General features: G+C 34.4%; 1 protein-coding gene across 3 annotated transcripts in view; it reads left to right on the top strand.

The window, feature by feature from the left end:
* The window catches only part of LOC138698040 (colorectal mutant cancer protein), a 485,405-nt gene that overhangs the window by 68,899 nt on the left and 395,480 nt on the right, over positions 1-21,026 (top strand). The gene's annotated exons all lie outside the window — the stretch shown is intronic.

The following is a 21,026-nucleotide window of genomic DNA, read 5'->3' as shown; positions in this document are numbered from 1 at the left end:
TTGATTGTGGCAGTGCCTACTCTATTTCATTAATCTTCTTAATATAGGCTCCATAATTCTTTATAACTTTTATAACTTTTTATGACTTTTAACAAAGTTGAACTTTACTAGGAAAGTAGACTTTGGGAAGTTTTCATCCAAAGTCTCGTTTATGAATACGGCTCTTAATGTCGTGTGTCATCTGATATCTTCTTCTGCCCCGAACTCTTCTCCCGTTCACCATTCCTTCCAGTGCATCCTTCAGAAGGCAGTTTCTTCTCAACCAGTGACCCAGCCAATTCCTTTTTCTCTTCCTGATCAGTTTCAGCGTCATTCTTTCTTCACCCACTCTTTCCAACACACCTTCGTTTCTTATTCTGTCTGTCTACTTCATACGCTCCATCCTTCTCCATATCCACATTTCAGATATGTTCTGTAATTTCCTTGCTTTGAGGAACTTGTGTCTCTTACCCCTTCTTGTTGTGTAATGAATTATGCAGCCTATATTAAGAAGATTAATTTGTACACGATTTTTTACTTGGTTATTTAATGACGCTGTATGAACTGAGACTTATTTGGTTATTTAGCGTCGATGGAATTGGTAATATCCAGAGAGTATTTGGCGAGATGAGGCAAAGGATTCACCATAGATTACCTGACATTAGCCTTACCGTTCGGAAAGAACCCAACCAGGTAATCAGCCCAAGCGGGAATCGAATCCACGTCCGAGCGCAACTCCAGATCAGCAGGCAAACGCGCTACCGTCCGATATACGCCGGTGGCTTTGTACAGTATTAAAAATACATCCAATTTACATTTGAGTTTCGGTGCATAGTACTAATCGACCAGATAATTTTATACATAGTTTTTACACTCAAGAATTCCTTAGACGCTGTAAAATATACTTATGAGTTGTCAGGTAACGGTAGTGAAAAGAGGTCATCTTCAGTGTTGCTGTACAGTTAACCATCTCTAGAATGGTGAATGTACTCGTAACTACAGAGTGATTTATATAGAACTGACACATTTCTTTCATTAATTGTTTCAAAATGAATTGTGCTAGCGACAACTTATTATACCTAAAATGTAGAGGAATTTTGGGAGATTAAGTAACTCCATAGAAAGAAGTCCGGCATTGTCAAATCCGGAGATCTCGGTGGCCACAGGTTCCTGGAAATTATTCGGTCGTCAAAGAAACTTGCAATTACTGTAGTTCCATGGATTCATTTGATGTATGGCATGTAGCGCCATCTTGCTGAAAATATCCTTGACTCAGCTCTACATCGTCCAGTTGCTCAACAAACTCAAAGACAAACGTCTTAATGATTTTTTGGGTGACTGCTCCAGTCGTGCTCTTACGTCAACAACAACCGTGGGAAGCCTAGATGAACGATGCTTGCCCTTTTCACTCACCAGAGATCCAATTGTTTCCAATTTGTTTACCAGTCCCAGTATTGTGTTTCTTTTGGGAGGATTGCGAACACCAAATTCTCTCTGGTATGCCCTTTGAGTAGCTGTAATTGAATTCGTAATCCAGTATTGCTTCACAAGGAAGAGTCGTTGATTTAATGTGTACTGCATTTTCACGTTGACACAAAATGTCGAAAACAGCTGCCAACAATAGGAATAAAACATAAACATCTGCGCATCTAGTGACAAGGAATCGAAACTCCAGAACATTCTGCTTAATTTGGTGCTAAAATTGGGTCATTGAATGAATTTCCAACGGAATAATTAAAGAAAGAAATGTGTCAGTTCTATATAAATCACTCTGTATAATTTCATTGAAACTGAATCTGTTGTGACGCCTGTTATGTGTAAGTTAGATTACCAGTCGTGCAGTAGAGGCAGAGAAGTTGACGCAGAAAAACGGCGCTGTTAATTATGTGCATAAAAATGAAAATTAAGCTACTCCAATATGCTGGGAACGTCATTATTAAGAAAAGACACTGGAATTCTATGAGATGATGGCCGGATCTGTTTCAACATAATATGAAAGCGAAATATGGACACCAAAAAGAAAGATAGGTTGATAGATAAGTTCATAGCGTTTTTGTTTATCACAACACTGAGATGTTAGGAGAGTGTTGATAGTTCGCCATTTGTAATTTGGAATATTATACGCCTTGAGTTTTGTGAATATGAGGAAAGTTTTTGCTATCTGTTGGCTAAACAAGATGGAGTGTCGAGTGGAAAAAACTAACACTTCCGATAGAGTGTATTCTTCTGTTTGACTTTAATAGAGAAGCAAAGGCAGCGGAGGCGGTTCGAAACATTTGTGTCATGTACGGGGAAAATTCCATCGGAGAAAACACTGCAAAAAATTATTCCTTAGTTTCAACATAGGGAAAATACGGGAATTTTACTTGATGCAAGTAAAGAAATAGATTTGGAAGTAAATCCCGAAAAGACAAAGTATATGATTATGTCTCGTGGCGGGAATATTGTAGGAAATGGAAATATAAAAATTGTAAATTTATCCTTTGAAGAGATGGAAAAATTCAAATACCTGGGAGCAACAGTAACAAATATAAATGATACTCGGGAGGAAATTAAACCGGACTCTCACTTTGAGAGAGGAACATAGGTTAAGGGTGTTTGAGAATAAGATGCTTAGGAAAATATTTGGGGTTAAGAGGGATGAAATTACAGGAGATTGGAAAAAGTTACACAACACAGAACTGCACGCATTGTGTTCTTCACCTGACATAATTAGGAACATTAAATCCAGACGTTTGATATGGACAGGGCATGTAGCACGTATGGGCGAATCCAGAAATGCATACAGAGTGTTAGTTGGGAGGCCAGAGGGAAAAAGACCTCTGGGAAGGCCGAGACGTAGATGGGAAGATAATATTAAAATGGATTTGAGGAGGTGGGATATGATTATAGAGACTGAATTAATCTTACTCAGGATAGGGACCAATGACGGGCTTATGTGAGGGCGGCAATGAACCTCCGGGTTCCTTAAAAGCCAGTACGTAAGTAATTATCGGAGACACTAAACTTGAAAATCGGTTATTGACATATAATGCTTTCTATAATGAAGTGAAGTAAAGACTCACCGAGGCATATAGAAAGAAACAAGGTAAGAAAGAGGAGACGATGAATAAATAGTGGAATTAGTAGTTAAATATAAAGCAGTTGATAGGCGAGATATAAGAATGCAATCTTAAACTCATTGGCTGTGAAGGTACTGAAACTTAAAATCAGTTATTAAAATATAATATGTTTTTATATTAAGTGAATTTGTTCTGTGTGGAAGACAGACGCTCATTGAAGCAACTCCGCCCGAGAAAAATAGATTTTAAAGGACGATGATTCTTTACCATAATTGTCTCCAGGGGAAAAGTAAAAATACGTGTCCCGTGTCGTAGATTTAGAGTACATAATAGTATCCTGTCCCTAATAGAGAGTTATAGGAAAATCTACTACTATTACTACTAATTGGCGCCAGGGATATACACCTTGTTTTCACAACCTGCTTACTGTTAGTAGGAGAAAGCGAGTTATTAAATATTAACACAGGCTCTACGACCCCACTCTAGCGTGGGGGAACCCATTTACCATTTGACAGAATGCTAAGTGGGCATCAGAATCGGCAGTTACGGCGGAGTTAAATGTAAGCAATTTCAGTCCATAATCAATAACTTTATTAAGTCCTACTCGGTTTCGTAACATTGTCTACTGTTTACATTGCTTATGAAGTTGCTGTATGTGCATTTTATGCCCATAATAACTGTGCGCAGTGAGCAAATTCAAGCATAATTAAATATAACTTGATACGAGCATTAAAGGACACATATTACTTACGCAAAATTTGATCTATTTGCTGAGAAAGAAAAAAAGGAAGCTAGGAAGACCTTTAAACAATTGAGATAAGTTTGTTACCCGAAACTGACTACCTACTCTAATATTATGAACTGAAAATATAAGGGTTATGATAAAGATGATGACGCAGGGGAATTAAAATGTATGTTGGATCTATTGAGTGATTATATAAATCACGTTGAGGGAATTAATGCAACTTTGCGGACTTCATTAGCATTATGTCCACATTTTGTGAGTGTAATAAGTCTGGAATGAACAATCGTATTACTTGGAATTTCAGTGAAAAGGTTTTCCGTTGCTTTTATAGGGTGCGTTGCAGTTTCTTAACTGTTTTTGACGTAAATTGTGTGTGAACAAGTTTCATATTTTCACAAATAGCAAACGGAGCTTTTGCGATCCTCTTAACGTGATTGAGAACTCCCCACTTCCTTCACAGAATTCTCCATTCTTTCGGCATTTGTTATTGAACTTCTCTTTCCCGAACTGAAGCGAAGTGGAAATAACATTTGCTGTTTGATGGGCTGTAACTCTAAATAGTACAAGGTTAACCCATAAACATCTCACGTTAGTTCGATGTAGGAAACATTTTGCAGGATGAGACAGCTATATCCTTAGATAACGAATGTGATCGGTAGATATAAAATTTCTACATATGAAGGGTTCAGAGCCATAGTGGGCCAAGCGCATTTATTAAAAATGGAGAAAGCAAGGGTTTAAGTTTTAAGTGAATACCATAGTTTAATGAAGATTGGCATATCATTTAGTTTGAATGTGTATACTTTATATTGCTTGCTATATGTTTCCATTGAATTATGGTAATAACTTCATTTTAACCCTTATTTTCTACGGTTTTAGTAAATGGGCTTGGCGCACTACGGTTCTGAACCCTTCGTATATTCTCGATAGATAGCCATTTTAAAACGGCTTCATATTAGTTAATTCGCACTGGTCGAGAATTCTGAACATTGTGTCCATAGTTTTATTGTCGTGGCAGCTATTTTTGTAGGTGTTCTAAGTGCAATTAAATTATGTCATCTGCACCATCACCACCTGCTATCAAGAAATGAACCATATGACTTGTTTTATTTTCACTTATTTGTCATTAAATAGTAATAATAATAATAATAGTAGCAATAATAATAATAATAACAATAATAATAATAATAATAATAATAATAATAATAATAATAACAATACTGGGAAGCCAGAGCCCGAATGTTTTAATTACTTAATCCGTAGTTTTGTTCACCACTTTCTTGTTTTTCCCTCAGTCAGTGATAGTACATATCATGTCCTGGCCATTAGGCAAATAAATAAATGATAATAATAATAGTAATAATTTATTTATTTATTTATTTATTTGTTTGTTTGTTTGTTTGTTTCTTTCTTTCTTTGTTTCTTTGTTTCTTTGTTCGTTTGTTCGTTCGTTCGTTCGTTCATTCATTCATTCATTCATTCATTCATTCATTCATTCATTTAGAATATTAACGTGCAAAACAACAGCACAAGGCCAATTAAAGTTTAGCACGATACAAAACAAAACAAAACAGCAAATGATGATGAGAATGAATGATAGAAAATGGCAATGAGATTTTTTTTTTTTTTTTTTTTTTACACGTTGTACTGTTTTCTGTTTTTTTTTTAAAGACTCAAACGCATTCTACTTTTTTATTGTATTTATTTATATATTTATTTATTTATTTATTTATTTATTTATTTATTTATTTATTTATTTATTTATTTATTTTTATTGTGTCGCAATGGACATTCAAACTTTTTTTTTTTACACACTATGTTACATCATATACATAGGTATTTACATACAAATTAATACTATGATACAACTTTGTTGGTACTTTTCTTCCCCCCCCCTCTATATACAGCAAAGATAGTGTATAATTCTTGCATTGTTCCTGCTCACTTGTATTTGACTCTTTTTATATTTCATGTACAATTCATAGCCATCACAATCACATATTTCATTTTGTAAACTATAATGCACCGTGTTTCCAAGAATCCAAATACAAGCGTCCTGTTTAAACTTAGAGACTACTTTAAAATCTGGCCTCGTTAGTATATAAGGACTAAACCACGGGTATCGATCAATTTTCAATCCCTGTAAATAGTATTCCATACGTTGCCAAATAGCATGTGTCCTGGTGCATCGTCCAAAAATGTGAGTCAACGTTTCAGGTTCACCACAAAACTCACAATTTGGATCATTTAACAATTTTATCCTATAACGCCTGTATCTGGTGGCTATTAAATCGTGAATAACTAAGTACCACGGTGATTTGACCGGCGCATCTAGTATTTTATTCGTGATATTTTCCCACAATTGCACTAGCTTAACTCCTACAGGAAGGATGTTGACTACCCGCATTGTTACCAACTCCTCATATTGCTGTAGGTGTCCATAGATTTCCTTTTTTGTAGGACAAGTATTTCCCACATCCAACGTATTTATGTAACTCCCTTCCTGCATGTATAATCTTAAATATTTTAACATGGAAGGTATGTTTCGTAAATCGGGTGGATTCCTAAGGTCGACCTTTTGTCTCCATTGTTGAAACCACACCGCTGATATTGTATCTGTATTATTTTGAAGAATATGATTTCGATAAAGAAATAACGTTGTACATTTTTTAGTTACATTCCATAACCCTAACCCACCTTCGTCAGTAGCACGATACAAGGTGGATAGTGGTACTTTAAATATACATCCTTTCCATAAATACCATAACATGACACTTGTGATTTGTCTGCTATGACTCACCATAATTGGAAATACTTGTGCCAAATACCATAAGGCAGATAAAATAAAAGTATGAATAAACCATACTCTTTCATAAAGACAGAAATCCCTCCATTTATATATCTGTGTAAGTCTTTTTATTTTTTGGACAACCTTACTCCAATTTATACTCTGCATAGTATTGGGAAGGCGATGAAAATATATACCAAGTATTTTTTGTTGATCAACAATTTTTATATTTTCAAAACTTGGTTCCTCTGTCCACACCCCTATGGGCAAGGCAGTCGATTTCCTTTTATTGATTTCTAACCCTGATACTGCTGCAAAGGGTTTCAATACTTTCTCCAATTGAGCTTTATCCTCTTCATTATTAATAATTACACTTACATCATCAGCATACGCTGTCGCTACTAGCCTAGAATTTCCGATCCTATATCCTGAAAGTTTTTCATGTAATAAATATAGGAGCGGATTTAGTGCAAGAGCAAATAGAATCATAGAAGCCGGGCATCCTTGTCGAATAGATCTTGTAATAGGTAAAGCAGCAGTAAGAAACCCATTAATTTGTATAACAGCACTGATATCAGTATATAGACATTTCAAATAGCCAATAAATGTTGGATTGAGCCCATGCCAAGCTAAGACTTCAAATAGATACTTGTGAATAACACAGTCAAAGGCACGTTGGAAATCTAAAGAAACGAGATATCCTTGGGATTTACCATGTAGGCTAGCTGCTACAACGTCTCTTAATTGACATACTACGTTAAATATTGATCTCCCAGATACTGCACAATTTTGAGAGGGGTGTATTATATCCGTAAGCAGAGGTTTAATTCTATTTGTTAAAACCCTTGCAAGTAGTTTGTAATCATAATTTAACAAGGATATCGGTCTATAATTATTAATTTCCGTTTTATCCCCTCCTTTGTGAATAAGTACTATAATTCCACGTCTTTGAGAAGGACCTAGTTTTTTTTTACATAACATTTGATTGAATATTTTTGTCAGGGTGGGTCCTATACACTCCAAAAAAACCGCATAAAACTCATGGGGTATCCCATCCTCTCCTGGTGTTTTAGATCTTTTCCCTTGCTGTAAAGCTATAAAAATTTCCTTTTGTGTTACAGAACTTTCTAATTTTTTATTCTCAGTTTCTGAAATCTGTTTTTGTGCCGGTAGCTTCAAGTTAGAAATAGACCCATTTAACTGTTTATGTTCTACAAAAATGTCATTATAATGTTCTCTCACTGCTTTACATATTTCAGATTTATTTGTAACAATCCGGCCTGCTCTATTTGCTATCGCAAGAATCGTGTTTTGTTGACGTCGTTTGACTACTTTGGACAGAAAATATAAGTTACTTCTTTCATTGTTAGTGCAATTCGTTTCCCTACTCCTAACCATAAGGCCCTGCATACGTTTTCGATAAATAGACAATATCTTAGCTTGACATCTGGATATCATTTTCTTACTCTCAGGAGTAGGTATATAATTACTTTGAACTTCTAATATACAACGATAATAAAAATTAATCAGTCTTTCCTCATCCTGATGCTTAAGGTAGGTATATTGTTTGAAAAATGTACGAATCTTTGGTTTAACATAAAATTCCCACCAATCCACTAAGTCATCATATTTAGTTTGCCTTGTCAGCCATTGATGCCATTGTTCTATAAAGTTTTGTTGTAGTGATTTATCACTAAGGCAGGAAACATTTAGCTTCCAATATGACCTTCCAAATACAGGACAAGGAACATCTAAACGAATACGTAATAACACAGCAGAGTGGTCGGAAATAGGAACCGGAACCGTTTCTATGGAACTAATGTGCGATGTTAATAACGGTGTTACATACATTCTGTCTAATCTAGAGGCCGAATTCCCAGTGAAAAAAGTATATTGAACCGTATTGTTTTTTAATATCCAAGCGTCTGAAAGTTTAAAGTCGGAAACTAATGTCTGTAAACTATTACTGGGAAGAAAATGCCCTGTCGTATCTACTGGTCTTAAAACACAATTATAGTCTCCACCCATGATTAGAAATTTTGGTAGGGACCGAAGAAGGTATGGCACATCTTGGGCAAAGAACAAGTTACGAGCCTTCCTTTTATTAGACCCCGAAGGTGCATATAAATTTAAAAACATATAGTCTTTATACATACCACTGATACCTTTCCCTGATGGAAGTTTTTCAACAGAGTGAAGATCAATCCCGTTCCTCGTTAAAATAGCAGTGCCTAAAGATTCTGACCCAACATTGGCATAAGCTGTATAACCATAGATCTCTGAGAAATCATTTGTTTTAACTTCCTGGAGGAAGAGCACATCAACATCATTTGTTCGTAAGAAAATATTCAGCAATTTCATTTTAACAGGCGAAGAATTTCCGTGAAAATTTAGTGTTCCGACTATAGCTACAAGTGACATTTGTAAAGTAATAATAGCAAGTAACATATTCTTATATAAAAAAATATATACAATATTATAACAATAATCTATAATATCTCTACTCTTTTGTACTTAATATACAAAACTAATTTGACATCTATTGTACATAGATTGAATCTATTAAATTCTTAAATACGGTAAATACAACATCGGGCAAAATCTTAACATGATATATTAACAGTTAAATTACTCATTGTGTTTTAACAAGGGGAACCCCAATTTACTACCTTCCCCCTTATAAGGATGTGTACGGTGTCTAGTAACAGTAATTGTTTTCTTTACATTTTGCTGACCTTTGTCTTCAAACTGTGTGTTAGTCGTGTCATCCCGCTCCATTTGTTGATACCAATCCTCCGTATGCTGCAGGTTCTTCGAGATGGATGTTGGTATCGAACCAGATTTTAGGCTACTGATGTTTTGAATGTTGTCAGGAGAATTGCTCAAATCACCGGACTCTTTCATTGTGTTAGCTGTTGAAGCACTGTTGTCTTGTTTCTTCTTAGGCATCTTTCCTATGGCAGAGTTATTCAACTTGGTTCCCATTTGCTTTTCTGTTCCTCTCGTGTCCTCTGTCTTCTGCTTTCCATGCATATCAGCTGAAGGAAGTTCTTCAGCTGAATCAGTGTCCGAATCAGGTATTGGTTGAGTTACAGTCCCATTATCTTTCTGCGTTTTATCCACGTCATATGTTGTGATGACTCTATTTGTACCCTCTTTGCCTACTGGTTTGTCTGTAACTGCATGCAATTCATTTTCGATGTTTGTTTTCACTGGTTTATTTTGATTATCAGCGTTCACTAATCTTGTAGACATGTTAGATGGCCCAGGTACATCACATATTTCAGGTGGGATGCCATCTTCACTCACATCAGTAGTTACATTAGCATGTGTCTGGAGTATGTCACTAAATGTCAGTCGCGTACGAGGTACAGTGTTTATCGGCATTTTGACACTTCTGTTAGGGCAAGTATGCCGCAAATGACTAGAACTACCACACAAGAAACAAGTTTGTTCTTGCCCAGGGTAAGTGATATACGCTTCATAATTGGCAATTGTTAGATTCGTGGGAATAGATTGTTTGATCACCATTTGCACTACTCGTATGCCAGTATCTATTTTGTAACGATATCTATGAGACCATTTTTCATTTTCTATTTGAAGCACTTTCCCAAAATTTTGTAAAGTATTACGGATCCTATCATTGGGAACTTCCGGTGGAATATTTAAAACCCGGACGGAAACATAATCATCTTCAGCTGGTGTAATTGTCACTGTCGTCGTAGCACCATTAAGTAATTCCACTACTGATGTACCGGTATGTCTCTGTACGTAGCGTTCGTAATTTGCAGAGGATGTAAATTTTAAATATGCTGCATTTTGCTTACCAACAAGCTGAATGGTTTGTAGTTCTTCATCCTTTATCTTCAATACTTCGTCTATCCAACGGTGCACATCTAAAGCTGTAGGTCGTTGTTGTTCTTTGTCAAATGTTGCTCTCAATGTATGTTGACGCACTATTTTAGTTGCCATTATATTGCTATTACCTATCGAACTATAACTTATCACAACAACCGCTCCGCTTCCTAGTCACTCGGAACGATGTACACTGCACGGCTGCTGCCGGCGAACTGTGAGATGAAATACAAACAATATAATAGTCTACATCAATCATAGATCAAATAAAATTATAAAATTAGTACAATAATAATGGAAATAGTCTACATTAATCAATTGACCAAATGCAAGAAAAAAAAATGGACAAATAATTATTAAAATTAGATCAGTGAGTTAAAACTCAAAGATATGCTACACATTAAATGGATCCAAGTTGAATCCATGCAAATTAGCATATTTAATGCATCTGCAGACCGGAGAGAGAGATTTAGGATTCTTATTATAAAACAATTTATGACATCTTAAACCATTAGCAGAAATACGAAGACTGATATTGCTTATGAAAGATTCACAATCAATATCACCCTTAATGACTTTACAAAAAAATAAATAATCAAGATCCTGACGTCTGGTAAACAAACTACCGCAATTGAAATATTCGCAATTAGTCTCATAGTTATAATCGGAATTTGGTAAAAATCTATATGAACACAGGGAAATAAATTTTCTTTGAATATTCTCCAATTTAGCCGAGTCAGTGGAAGTAATGGAGTTCCATACAACAGATGCATATTCAAGCTTGGATCTAACCAATGTATAGTATAAAATTAATAAACACATAGGAGTGGAAAAAGAATAAGTTATAGACCTAATTAGACCAAGCATTCTTAATGAATGGGTATAAATATATTGCACATGGTCATGAAAATATAATTTTGAATCAAGTAAGACACCAAGATCTCTAATACAATCTTTCTTAGTAATTACGACATTACTAAGAAAATAATTAAATTTTTGGGAAGTAGTTTTCCGTGAGAAGGAGATAACAAAAGTTTTGGATTGATTAATTTTCATTCCATTTTCAACAGACCATTGTAAAATTGAATTAATGTCATTTTGAAGAATTTGACAATCAGCCGAACTATTAATTTTACGAAAGATTTTGAGATCATCCGCAAATAAAAGACAGCTAGAACTTATTCTCTTACTTATATCATTTATAAATAATAAAAATAGGAGAGGTCCCAATGTAGACCCTTCAGGAACTCCACATAAACTATTAAATGGAACCGAGAGAGAATTACCTAGTCGAACACAAGACTGTCTATCTGTTAAATAATTTTCAAACCAATTAACGTAGTTAGTGGAGAGACCAAAATTACTTAATTTATTTAATAAAATTGTGTGAGGAACAACATCAAATGCTTTGCTAAAATCAAAATAAACTGAGTCAATTTGACCTTGAGTTTCGACAACAGGCATAATGAGATTGAGATAGGAAACTAAATTAGTAGTAGTAGATTTCCCTCTAGTAAATCCATGTTGGGCCGAATTGATCTTATTTTTGACATAAAATGAAATGTGTTTGTGAATAATTTTTTCAAAAATTTTAGAAAAATTGTTTACGATAGAAATGGGTCTATAATTAGTAACACTGTTTTTATTACCATTTTTAAAAACTGGAATAATGGATGCTTCCTTCCAAAGTGATGGGTAAATTCCTGTTTTTAAACTAAGATTGAATAAAAAAGTTAAAATGGGTATGAAAATATTAGAGCAACCCTTGATTATAAAATTAGGAATGCTATCTGTACCTTTAGATTTATTAGGCTTTAGCTTTTTAATGGCTTTAGTTACATCATCGGATGTAATTTTAGGCAGGGGCAAACAGTCAGTAATATTAGAATCATAAGTAATGAAATTAAAGTTACAATTTTGTTGAACAGACTTAAATTGACTAGCAAATCCATTTGCAATTTCTTTTTCATCTGTGATGTGAACGCCATTTAGTACTAATTCTGTGGGATAGCTATTAGTTTTTCGAAACGTTTCTACATATTTCCAAAATTTATTTGGTTCATGCTTTAGGTTATCATCAATTGATTGTAACCATTTGAATTTATCGGATTTAATCATGGCTTTGACTTGTTTTCTAAAATTAGAAAAAATTTGATAATGATGATCAGTTTTATATTTTTTGTAATTTTTATGAGCTTTATTTTTTTTCTTAATAAGCTGACGTAATTCGTTTGAAAACCATTTAGGATAATAATAATAATAATAATAATAATAATAATAATAATAATAATAATAATAATAATAATAATAATAATAATACTGAGAAGCCAGAGCCCGAATGTTTTAATTACTTAATCCGAAGTTTTGTTCACCACTTTCTTGTTTTCCCCTCAGTCAATGATAGTAAATATCATGTCCTGGCCATTAGACAAATAAATAAATGATAATAATAATAGTAATAATAACAATAATAATAATAATAATAATAATAATAATAATAATAATAATAATACTGGGAAGCCAGAGCCCGAATGTTTTAATTACTTAATCCGTAGTTTTGTTCACCACTTTCTTGTTTTTCCCTCAGTCAATGATAGTAAATATCATGTCCTGGCCATTAGACAAATAAATAAATGATAATAATAATAGTAATAATAATAATAACAATAATAATAATAATAATAATAATAATAATAATAATAATAATAATAATAATAATACTGGGAAGCCAGAGCCCGAATGTTTTAATTACTTAATCCGTAGTTTTGTTCACCACTTTCTTCTTTTTCCCTCAGTCAGTGATAGTAAATATCATGTCCTGGCCATTAGACAAATAAATAAATGATAATAATAATAGTAATAATAATAATAATAACAACAATAATAATAATAATAATACTGGAAAGCCAGAGCCCGAATGTTTTAATTACTTAATCCGTAGTTTTGTTCACCACTTTCTTGTTTTTCCCTCAGTCAATGATAGTAAATATCATGTCCTGGCCATTAGACAAATAAATAAATGATAATAATAATAGTAATAATAATAATAATAATAATAATAATAATAATAATAATAATAATAATAATAATAATAATATGGGAAGCCAGAGCCCGAATGTTTTAATTACTTAATCCGTAGTTTTGTTCACCACTTTCTTGTTTTTCCCTCAGTCAATGATAGTAAATATCATGTCCTGGCCATTAGACAAATAAATAAATGATAATAATAATAGTAATAATAATAACAATAATAATAATAATAATAATAATAATAATAATAATAATAATAATACTGGAAAGCCAGAGCCCGAATGTTTTAATTACTTAATCCGTAGTTTTGTTCACCACTTTCTTGTTTTTCCCTCAGTCAATGATAGTAAATAAATAATAATAGTAATAATAATAATAATAATATAATTTGTGCCGCGATAGTTTATGAAGGGCAAAAACCAACCACTCGAGTGCTGGCCTCATTTTTACATGCTTCAGCAGAGGTGAACGATCATCCAACCAGTACGAAGGTAATGTGTGGTCAGCATGGTGATCCAACCAACCGTTATAGCTGGTTTACGAAACGAGATTTCGCTATTCACTGCAACTCCAAATTCATCACGATGCTGAGTGGCCACTTGTCCCGTACTTGGCCGGAATTTCATAAGAAAATTTCTTCCTCCATGTGGACTCGAACCAAGGGTCATTCCGTATTGCTAATTCAAAACATAACGTCTTAGATCACGTTGAAACAAAATTTATCCTCTGCAGTCTTGGCGAAAGTGTGCCTTTTGAGATAATATATTAGAAACTGTAGATAAAACATACAAACCCATTTTCTATGAGATAGAATAGACCTACATTTCCATTTTCCTGATATAGATCTAACCCGGATCCATTAGATTTATAAGTGAAAACGCTGCTCTTTGAGCACACGGTATATGCGGGAATTTTATAAAAATAACTTTTTTATGAGGACTCGCCGCAGGGAAAACAAAAATCGATTCTTGAACTCGCTGATAGCGGAGATACAACTTTTCGAAAAGTTCCCTTGAGAACTTTAATAAAAGTTTATACTTCATTAGAATCTGAGCAACGCTCACTTTTACGGAATACATCTCAACAACGACAACAACTGCGAGTGATTGAAAGTTTCATTAAGTTGTTCACAAATAGTACGTAACCTAATTTTTGCGGTATGTTAGAATAAAGAGACAAACACATTTCTGTGATTATTTTGTTGTGTATTCGAATTAGGCCTAATTATATCATATGGCACTGCGTGTTTCTGAGATATTTGTACTTCATTTTAATTAAATCGTTTGATTACCCTTTTGTCTTATTGATTGGTTATTCAAAGTAAAATAAAGTTATTTCTATTATGCGAGGTTTGTTTGAAAAGTTCATAACCTGACGTAGAAATTAATTAGATTATTCTGAAATAATCTTTATTTCTCAACATAATCCCTCCTGAGAGTCACACACATGGTCCACCGGTGCTGCAATGCTACTGTACCCTCCTTATACAAATTCCTCGAGGTCTGCAAAAAAGCCTCCTGCTGCAGATGGTATACAAATTATAGTAACTCGATTTTGATCTGTTTAAGTTTATTTTCTTATCTTATACGTAACTGAAACATTCAGTTATCATCTTTTTCTGTTTGCATGTTTACTGCCATCATTATGTGTCTTCCTAAACATTAAACAATTCGATTCATGCTGCACAGATTTTGTGTTACTTGTATCTCTGATATAAATGTGGAGTTCCCACTCGCTTTCCGTTCGAATAGTCTTCGATTTATGAAAACGTCTGCCAGTATTTTTCACATATTTATCGTATGACTATAAATTAGAAAAATATAGGTATATTTAGGAAAACGAAGTTAACAGAGAAGCGTTATGAGAGATATTTGTTTTGTATACTAAATAAAATAATGTCTACTGTTTATTAGCACAACATTTATATTCTCGTTTTATTTAACATTATTTTTATCTTGTGTAGTACATTTTCAATTTTACATGTTTAGACATAACTTATAAACTGATCAGTGATCCGTTACTGTGACACTTTCCTCTCGATTACCAGACCTACACTATAAATTCACTGAAACAGTTTTGAAGTAGCACATAAATAGAATGCTGCCTAGAATATTATATTATATATAGCAATGAGGAGCGACAGAAATTTAGTTATCCTAAAAGAGACATTATATTCACCTTAATTTCAGATATGAGAGTAAAATACCCAAAAGATAGAAAATCGAAATACGTATTATTTTATATACAAGTTTCGCAGGGTATGCCGAGGGCTGAGTTCCGTTTCCTTTGATGACAAGCCGTCCGTTCAGTATAGGCTATGTAGGAAGGGTCGACGGGAAGTCTTGCATTGGCCGAATTGTTATTGCATCAGAAGCAAAAGGAAGTAAGCGCCAAAACATAGATTTTTAGGTTATGATTTATTTATATATAGGATTTGTTTTGATGTTGATACTCCCGAATTGCAAGGATGGGTAGTTGCGTATATTTTTCGATATTCAAAGGAAGTAAGTCTTAAAGATGCAGTGCAAAGTGGAACATTCATCTCACTATATCTAAAAATGAAGATTTTGGACTTACTTCTTTCTGGCTTCTGAGGTGAGATTGATGCTTATAGTGCCTGGAAGGAATTATGTATTGAATGAATTCTAGGAATAATAAACAATACATTAAAAGCTAAATTAGTACAAAAATCTACAAGAATAAAAATATATAATGCACTAGCATTACCCTCCCTTTTATACGGAAGCGAGATTTGGACATTAAAGAAAAAACACATGAACAGAATCAAAGCAACGGAAATGAAATTTTTCAGGAGGACAGCAGGATATACTCTTTTAGACCGAAAAAGGAATGAAGAAATTTTAGAACAATTAGAAATAGAGTCAGTAGAAGAAAAAATCAGCAGATACAAATTCAATTGGCTAGATCATGTAAGAAGAATGGAAAATTCAAGAATCCTAAAAATTATGATGCAATATAAACCTAGAGGACATCGTCGACCAGGAAGACCTTTAAGAAGACTGCTAGATGGGGCCGAAACAGGTCTAGAGAGGCCTAATTCGTGAAGGATGATGATGATGATGATGATGATGATGAACTGTTTATGTGTGGATTTGGAACCCCGAAGTTTCGTAGACATGACTCCGGTAGTTCCGTAACAGTCACGAGATACCTATTACAGACCATTCTTATATGCTGTTTCTCGCCAACTGGACTTTCCAGGTTGACACATCCCGAATACAACTGAGCATCCTGGACTGCCAGCTTGAACTTCTCGTCAACTGGGCGTCGCCACTGGCATGAAATCGTATGAACAGAGAGGGGGAAAAATTTGTGGGTTGAGAAAACGGGAGAACCGGATCCTCCAATCTTTCCTTCCGTAATTATTCAAGTCAACGTCGAGGATCGAACTCCAGACCGCGAAATGAAAAGTCAGAGTTTTAACACTGATCTGTCGGAGGAGCATCAGCTGACTGAGCCACTAATGGCTAAGTGAAGTTTCACATCGACAGTTAGGTCAGTATACACTGATAATATTATGAATACTAAGTGATCAGTGCGTGATTAGAAATGTTAAATACCATCGAGGAAAATGATTACGAAGAAACCATTTCATAGCTAGACACGAGTCTGTAGCGTTTTGTTTCATTACGTACCTTCCCAGGAATGCGTATGCATCCATTACTTTCTACGCATCAGTTCATCCGCTTGGAACAGCTATCAGGTACGAAATTTTATTTTTAGTTATACAGAAACTGTTGGCCGAATTAGCTGAAAAGGTAGTGCGACTGTTAAGAACTTCAAGGGTGAAAATTCGATCCTCGCCGGAGACTTCGGATCTATCTCGTCGCCGTAACATCCGGTAGATTCTGAGTCCCACTCAGCCTCGTATCAGGTTAGGCGTTTGAGTTATTTTCTTGGTGATAAAAGTAACAAGAGCGTCATGCTGATCTTTCGCGTATAGTACCGTGATTTAAAAAAGCTACAGCGCTCTACTTCCTTGCAGTCACATAAACCGTTACGACGTTTCAGAGATACGACCTTTACTTCTGCTTCACTGGAATCTGTTTATAAAATCTATATTCGAGTTGAATTCGGTCAACTATTTGATCATGTCTCTTGATTTATTTTTTATTCTGACGAGTTCATTTCAAAACAGTGTTTCTAGTGTTAAGTTATTAGGTTTTCACTTGGATTCTAAATTATCATAGAAATCCCATATTGACAATATATGTGTTACGTTATCAAGAGTTCTATTCGTACTGAGAAAACTAAAGAGTTGCATCTCAACCGATATTCTTAGAAATGTATTTTTCACTATTTCATTGCCGTTTAAATTATGGGATACACATTCGGGGGCATGCCCCAGACGCACAGTGGTTCATTTTCCCGAATTCCTGGCCAAAACCCCAAAACTGAAACATATAGGGGAGGGTTGTTTGTTGTCTTAAGTTGAAGAGGAAGGACAGGGCATGTAGACATCGTATATCTTATCTTCCATCTCCAGTCCTGTGCTTGTAAATACATGGCTGAAAATGCGACTCTCTTGGACAATGCAGTTGCTGAGTTTGCATGGTGAAAGAAAGGTCGTTTTTGAAGTGTTATAAATAAGTGGTATAAGCGTGAAAATAAAAGCTGAAGCATGGATTCGATTCCTGGAGGTGTGTAGAATATTTGAACATAGTTTTAATTTATTACTTAATTAACTAACGGCATTTAGATATTAAATAATATAGTCATGTTGATTGTGGTTGAAAATGTGAAAGCGGCAGATTCACGGAGGTTAAGAGTTATCGGTCCTGCGAGGTCCTGTCAAGTTACTCATTACAAATCATACCTATGAGGATGCTTTTCAGGTACCAATAAAAAAAGTCTGCCCCCAATTGCCACTGGGCCCACTAGCACTGCGTCTTTGCGTTGTAATACAAGGAAGGATCGGAAAGTAACACACAGCAATTATTTAACGGAATATTATTTTGGTTAGGACGTTCAAATTTGGGAGATAATTAGTTTGAATCTTGCACTACATACAGCAATGATTCGATTGGATGTCACCCTGGCTAAACAAGCTGTAACTACTGAGTAAAAATTACGCGTTTTCTACCATCATTCACTTGTGAAGGGCAGCGTGGTGTAGTCCATTTTTTTGCGAAAAACAAAAAAATCGAGTGAAATCCACAGGAAAATATTGGAGGTGTATGGCGCTTAATTGTCTGGACCATAGCAACATCTCCAGGTGGTGCAAGTTCTTCGAAGAAGTCCGCCGACGAAGCACGCTCCGGCCGACCAGTGACTGCTGCAACACCACCCAATGTCAGAGGCATCATTAAGGCGGCAATCTCCCACACTACAGTCCAGACTTTGCACCGTCTGACTTTCATCTCTTCGGACCAATGAAGAAATTGCTAGGACAACGCTTCGGTTCGGATGAAGAAGTGAAATCGGTCGAGCGCAGGTAGCTATACGCCCAAAAAACAGTTTTATGAACGAGGTATACTAAAACGTGTCACGATAGGAGAAATATGTCGAGAGACTTGGTTCCAATGTCGAAGACTAGGTGAAACCTCTAGCTTTCTTGTGCATTATTTCATTTTGCTTACCTATAAAATACGTTGCCACAAAAAATTGTTGTGTCGTATATTAATCCTTCATCAATTTATTAAAATTTGAATTATTTCTGTAATTCCTTTCAGGATATGAAAGTCATCACATAAACCTCACTAAGCGTGAATTGTTTACTATACTACAGGAACGTTCATAATCTAATTTTGAAGAAAAGTATGATTATTTAAGAGAACGCATTAGAATCATAACCGATTCCCCTGCAACATCATCCGAAGAACTAAAGAATGTGTTAAAACATTTCATATATAATTTTAGAACCAGATGGCAATAGTCAAATAGGACAGTTGAAAGATTCCTACCACAGAATAAGAAATGGCTTGAAAATCTACGAGTTTTCCAATATGCGTCACTGAAACGCAATAGAGAGTCGAATATCCATTACTAGAATTTAGTAAAGTGGTTAACGTTATAAAAGACGAAAAGCACAGGGATTAAGACAAAACATAGTTCCTTCAGAACTCGTATATGCCACACAAATGAGTCTTCGTGAAGCAGGAGAGATTGTTACTACTGCTGCTGCAATAAAAGACGTACAATTTTCAACACCAATCAGTACGTCAACATGCAGAAAAGCTTATAAATTAAGTTCAGAGCATTGTCCATTCTAGTTGAAGTTAAATTAACAAAATTCCATTATAACCTGATTAGGTCCGAGACTAAAAATCCATCGCCTACATTTTCCAGCAATACAGAACGGTGCTAGAAGCACAAAAGACATGCTATTCCGATACCGTTGCCATTCAAATAACAGAAAAGTCTGCTGAAACTGATCTGCAGGCATTGTTGGACCATACTTCATAAAGAATATTGAAAGTCCCAAGAAAGAAACTGAAGCATTTGTCTGCAGATGTAATGTCATTTATGTCAGCTCCAGATGCATCTACACATTTAGGTGTGTCCACTCAGACCTCTGATCAAGGTGACTCCCTTATCTCCGCAGATTAGGATGTTAGCGAATGAAATAATTACCGTACTATACACACATTATATATAGATTCATGTGTATAGATAAAATAGACTGTAACTTTGAATACTCTAAGAAGCAATGAAATGATCATCCACGCAAAAAAAAAAAAAAAAAAAAAAACATATACTATAGCTATTTATGTGAATTTACTCGATATTTAATTCTTAATTATGTTACTTTTACGATTTGTTTCAATTTTGTTACGTTCAAATTAATTCAAACATCTCTAGAGGTTTTGGCCAAGAAATTGGGAAAATGAACCACTGTGAGTCGTTACAAAAATATTATTACATCAAAAGAAGGCACTTAGGATAATGTTGAACAGGAACTATAGAGAGACTTGTAGACCTTTATTTATTCAAACTAAAATTATTAAAGTGTATATATATATATTGATATATTCATCATGTAAATTATTATGAATATAAATTAATGATTATAAAATAAGGTCACAAATGCATGCAATCAATACAAGAAATAATTCAAATGTCCATGCACCATATTGTAGGCTCAACTCAAGTTTGAATACATGTTTTACTAATGGAATTAAATTTTTTAATAAGTTGCCTGTATCAGTTAGAAATCTGCCAGACGTAATTTTTAAACATGTTATACATGAATGGCTAATTGTAAGACCTTTCTGTAGTATTAATGAATTTGAGTGTGAGATGGATGCTTGCTTCTTTTTAATGAATACATAACTGATGATGTCATTTTCAGTTTCTTATGTACTGATCTCTGGCAAATATATTATTATTATTATCATTATTATTATTATTATTATTATTATTATTATTATTATTATTATTATTATTATTATAACATGTGTATGAGGTGAATGATTATCAAAATTGGTTTGAAGTTAGACGTAAAATGCAGGACTATTTTACGTTTTTTTACGATATACGTAATTTTTTCTGTCTGAGACAGACCTAATAAAATTACTTTTCAATAGCTATATTAAGAGAATTATAA

This window comes from Periplaneta americana, chromosome 4, assembly GCF_040183065.1.
Source record: "Periplaneta americana isolate PAMFEO1 chromosome 4, P.americana_PAMFEO1_priV1, whole genome shotgun sequence".
NCBI lineage: Eukaryota > Metazoa > Arthropoda > Insecta > Blattodea > Blattidae > Periplaneta > Periplaneta americana.
This window is presented reverse-complemented; position numbering and strand designations above follow the sequence as displayed.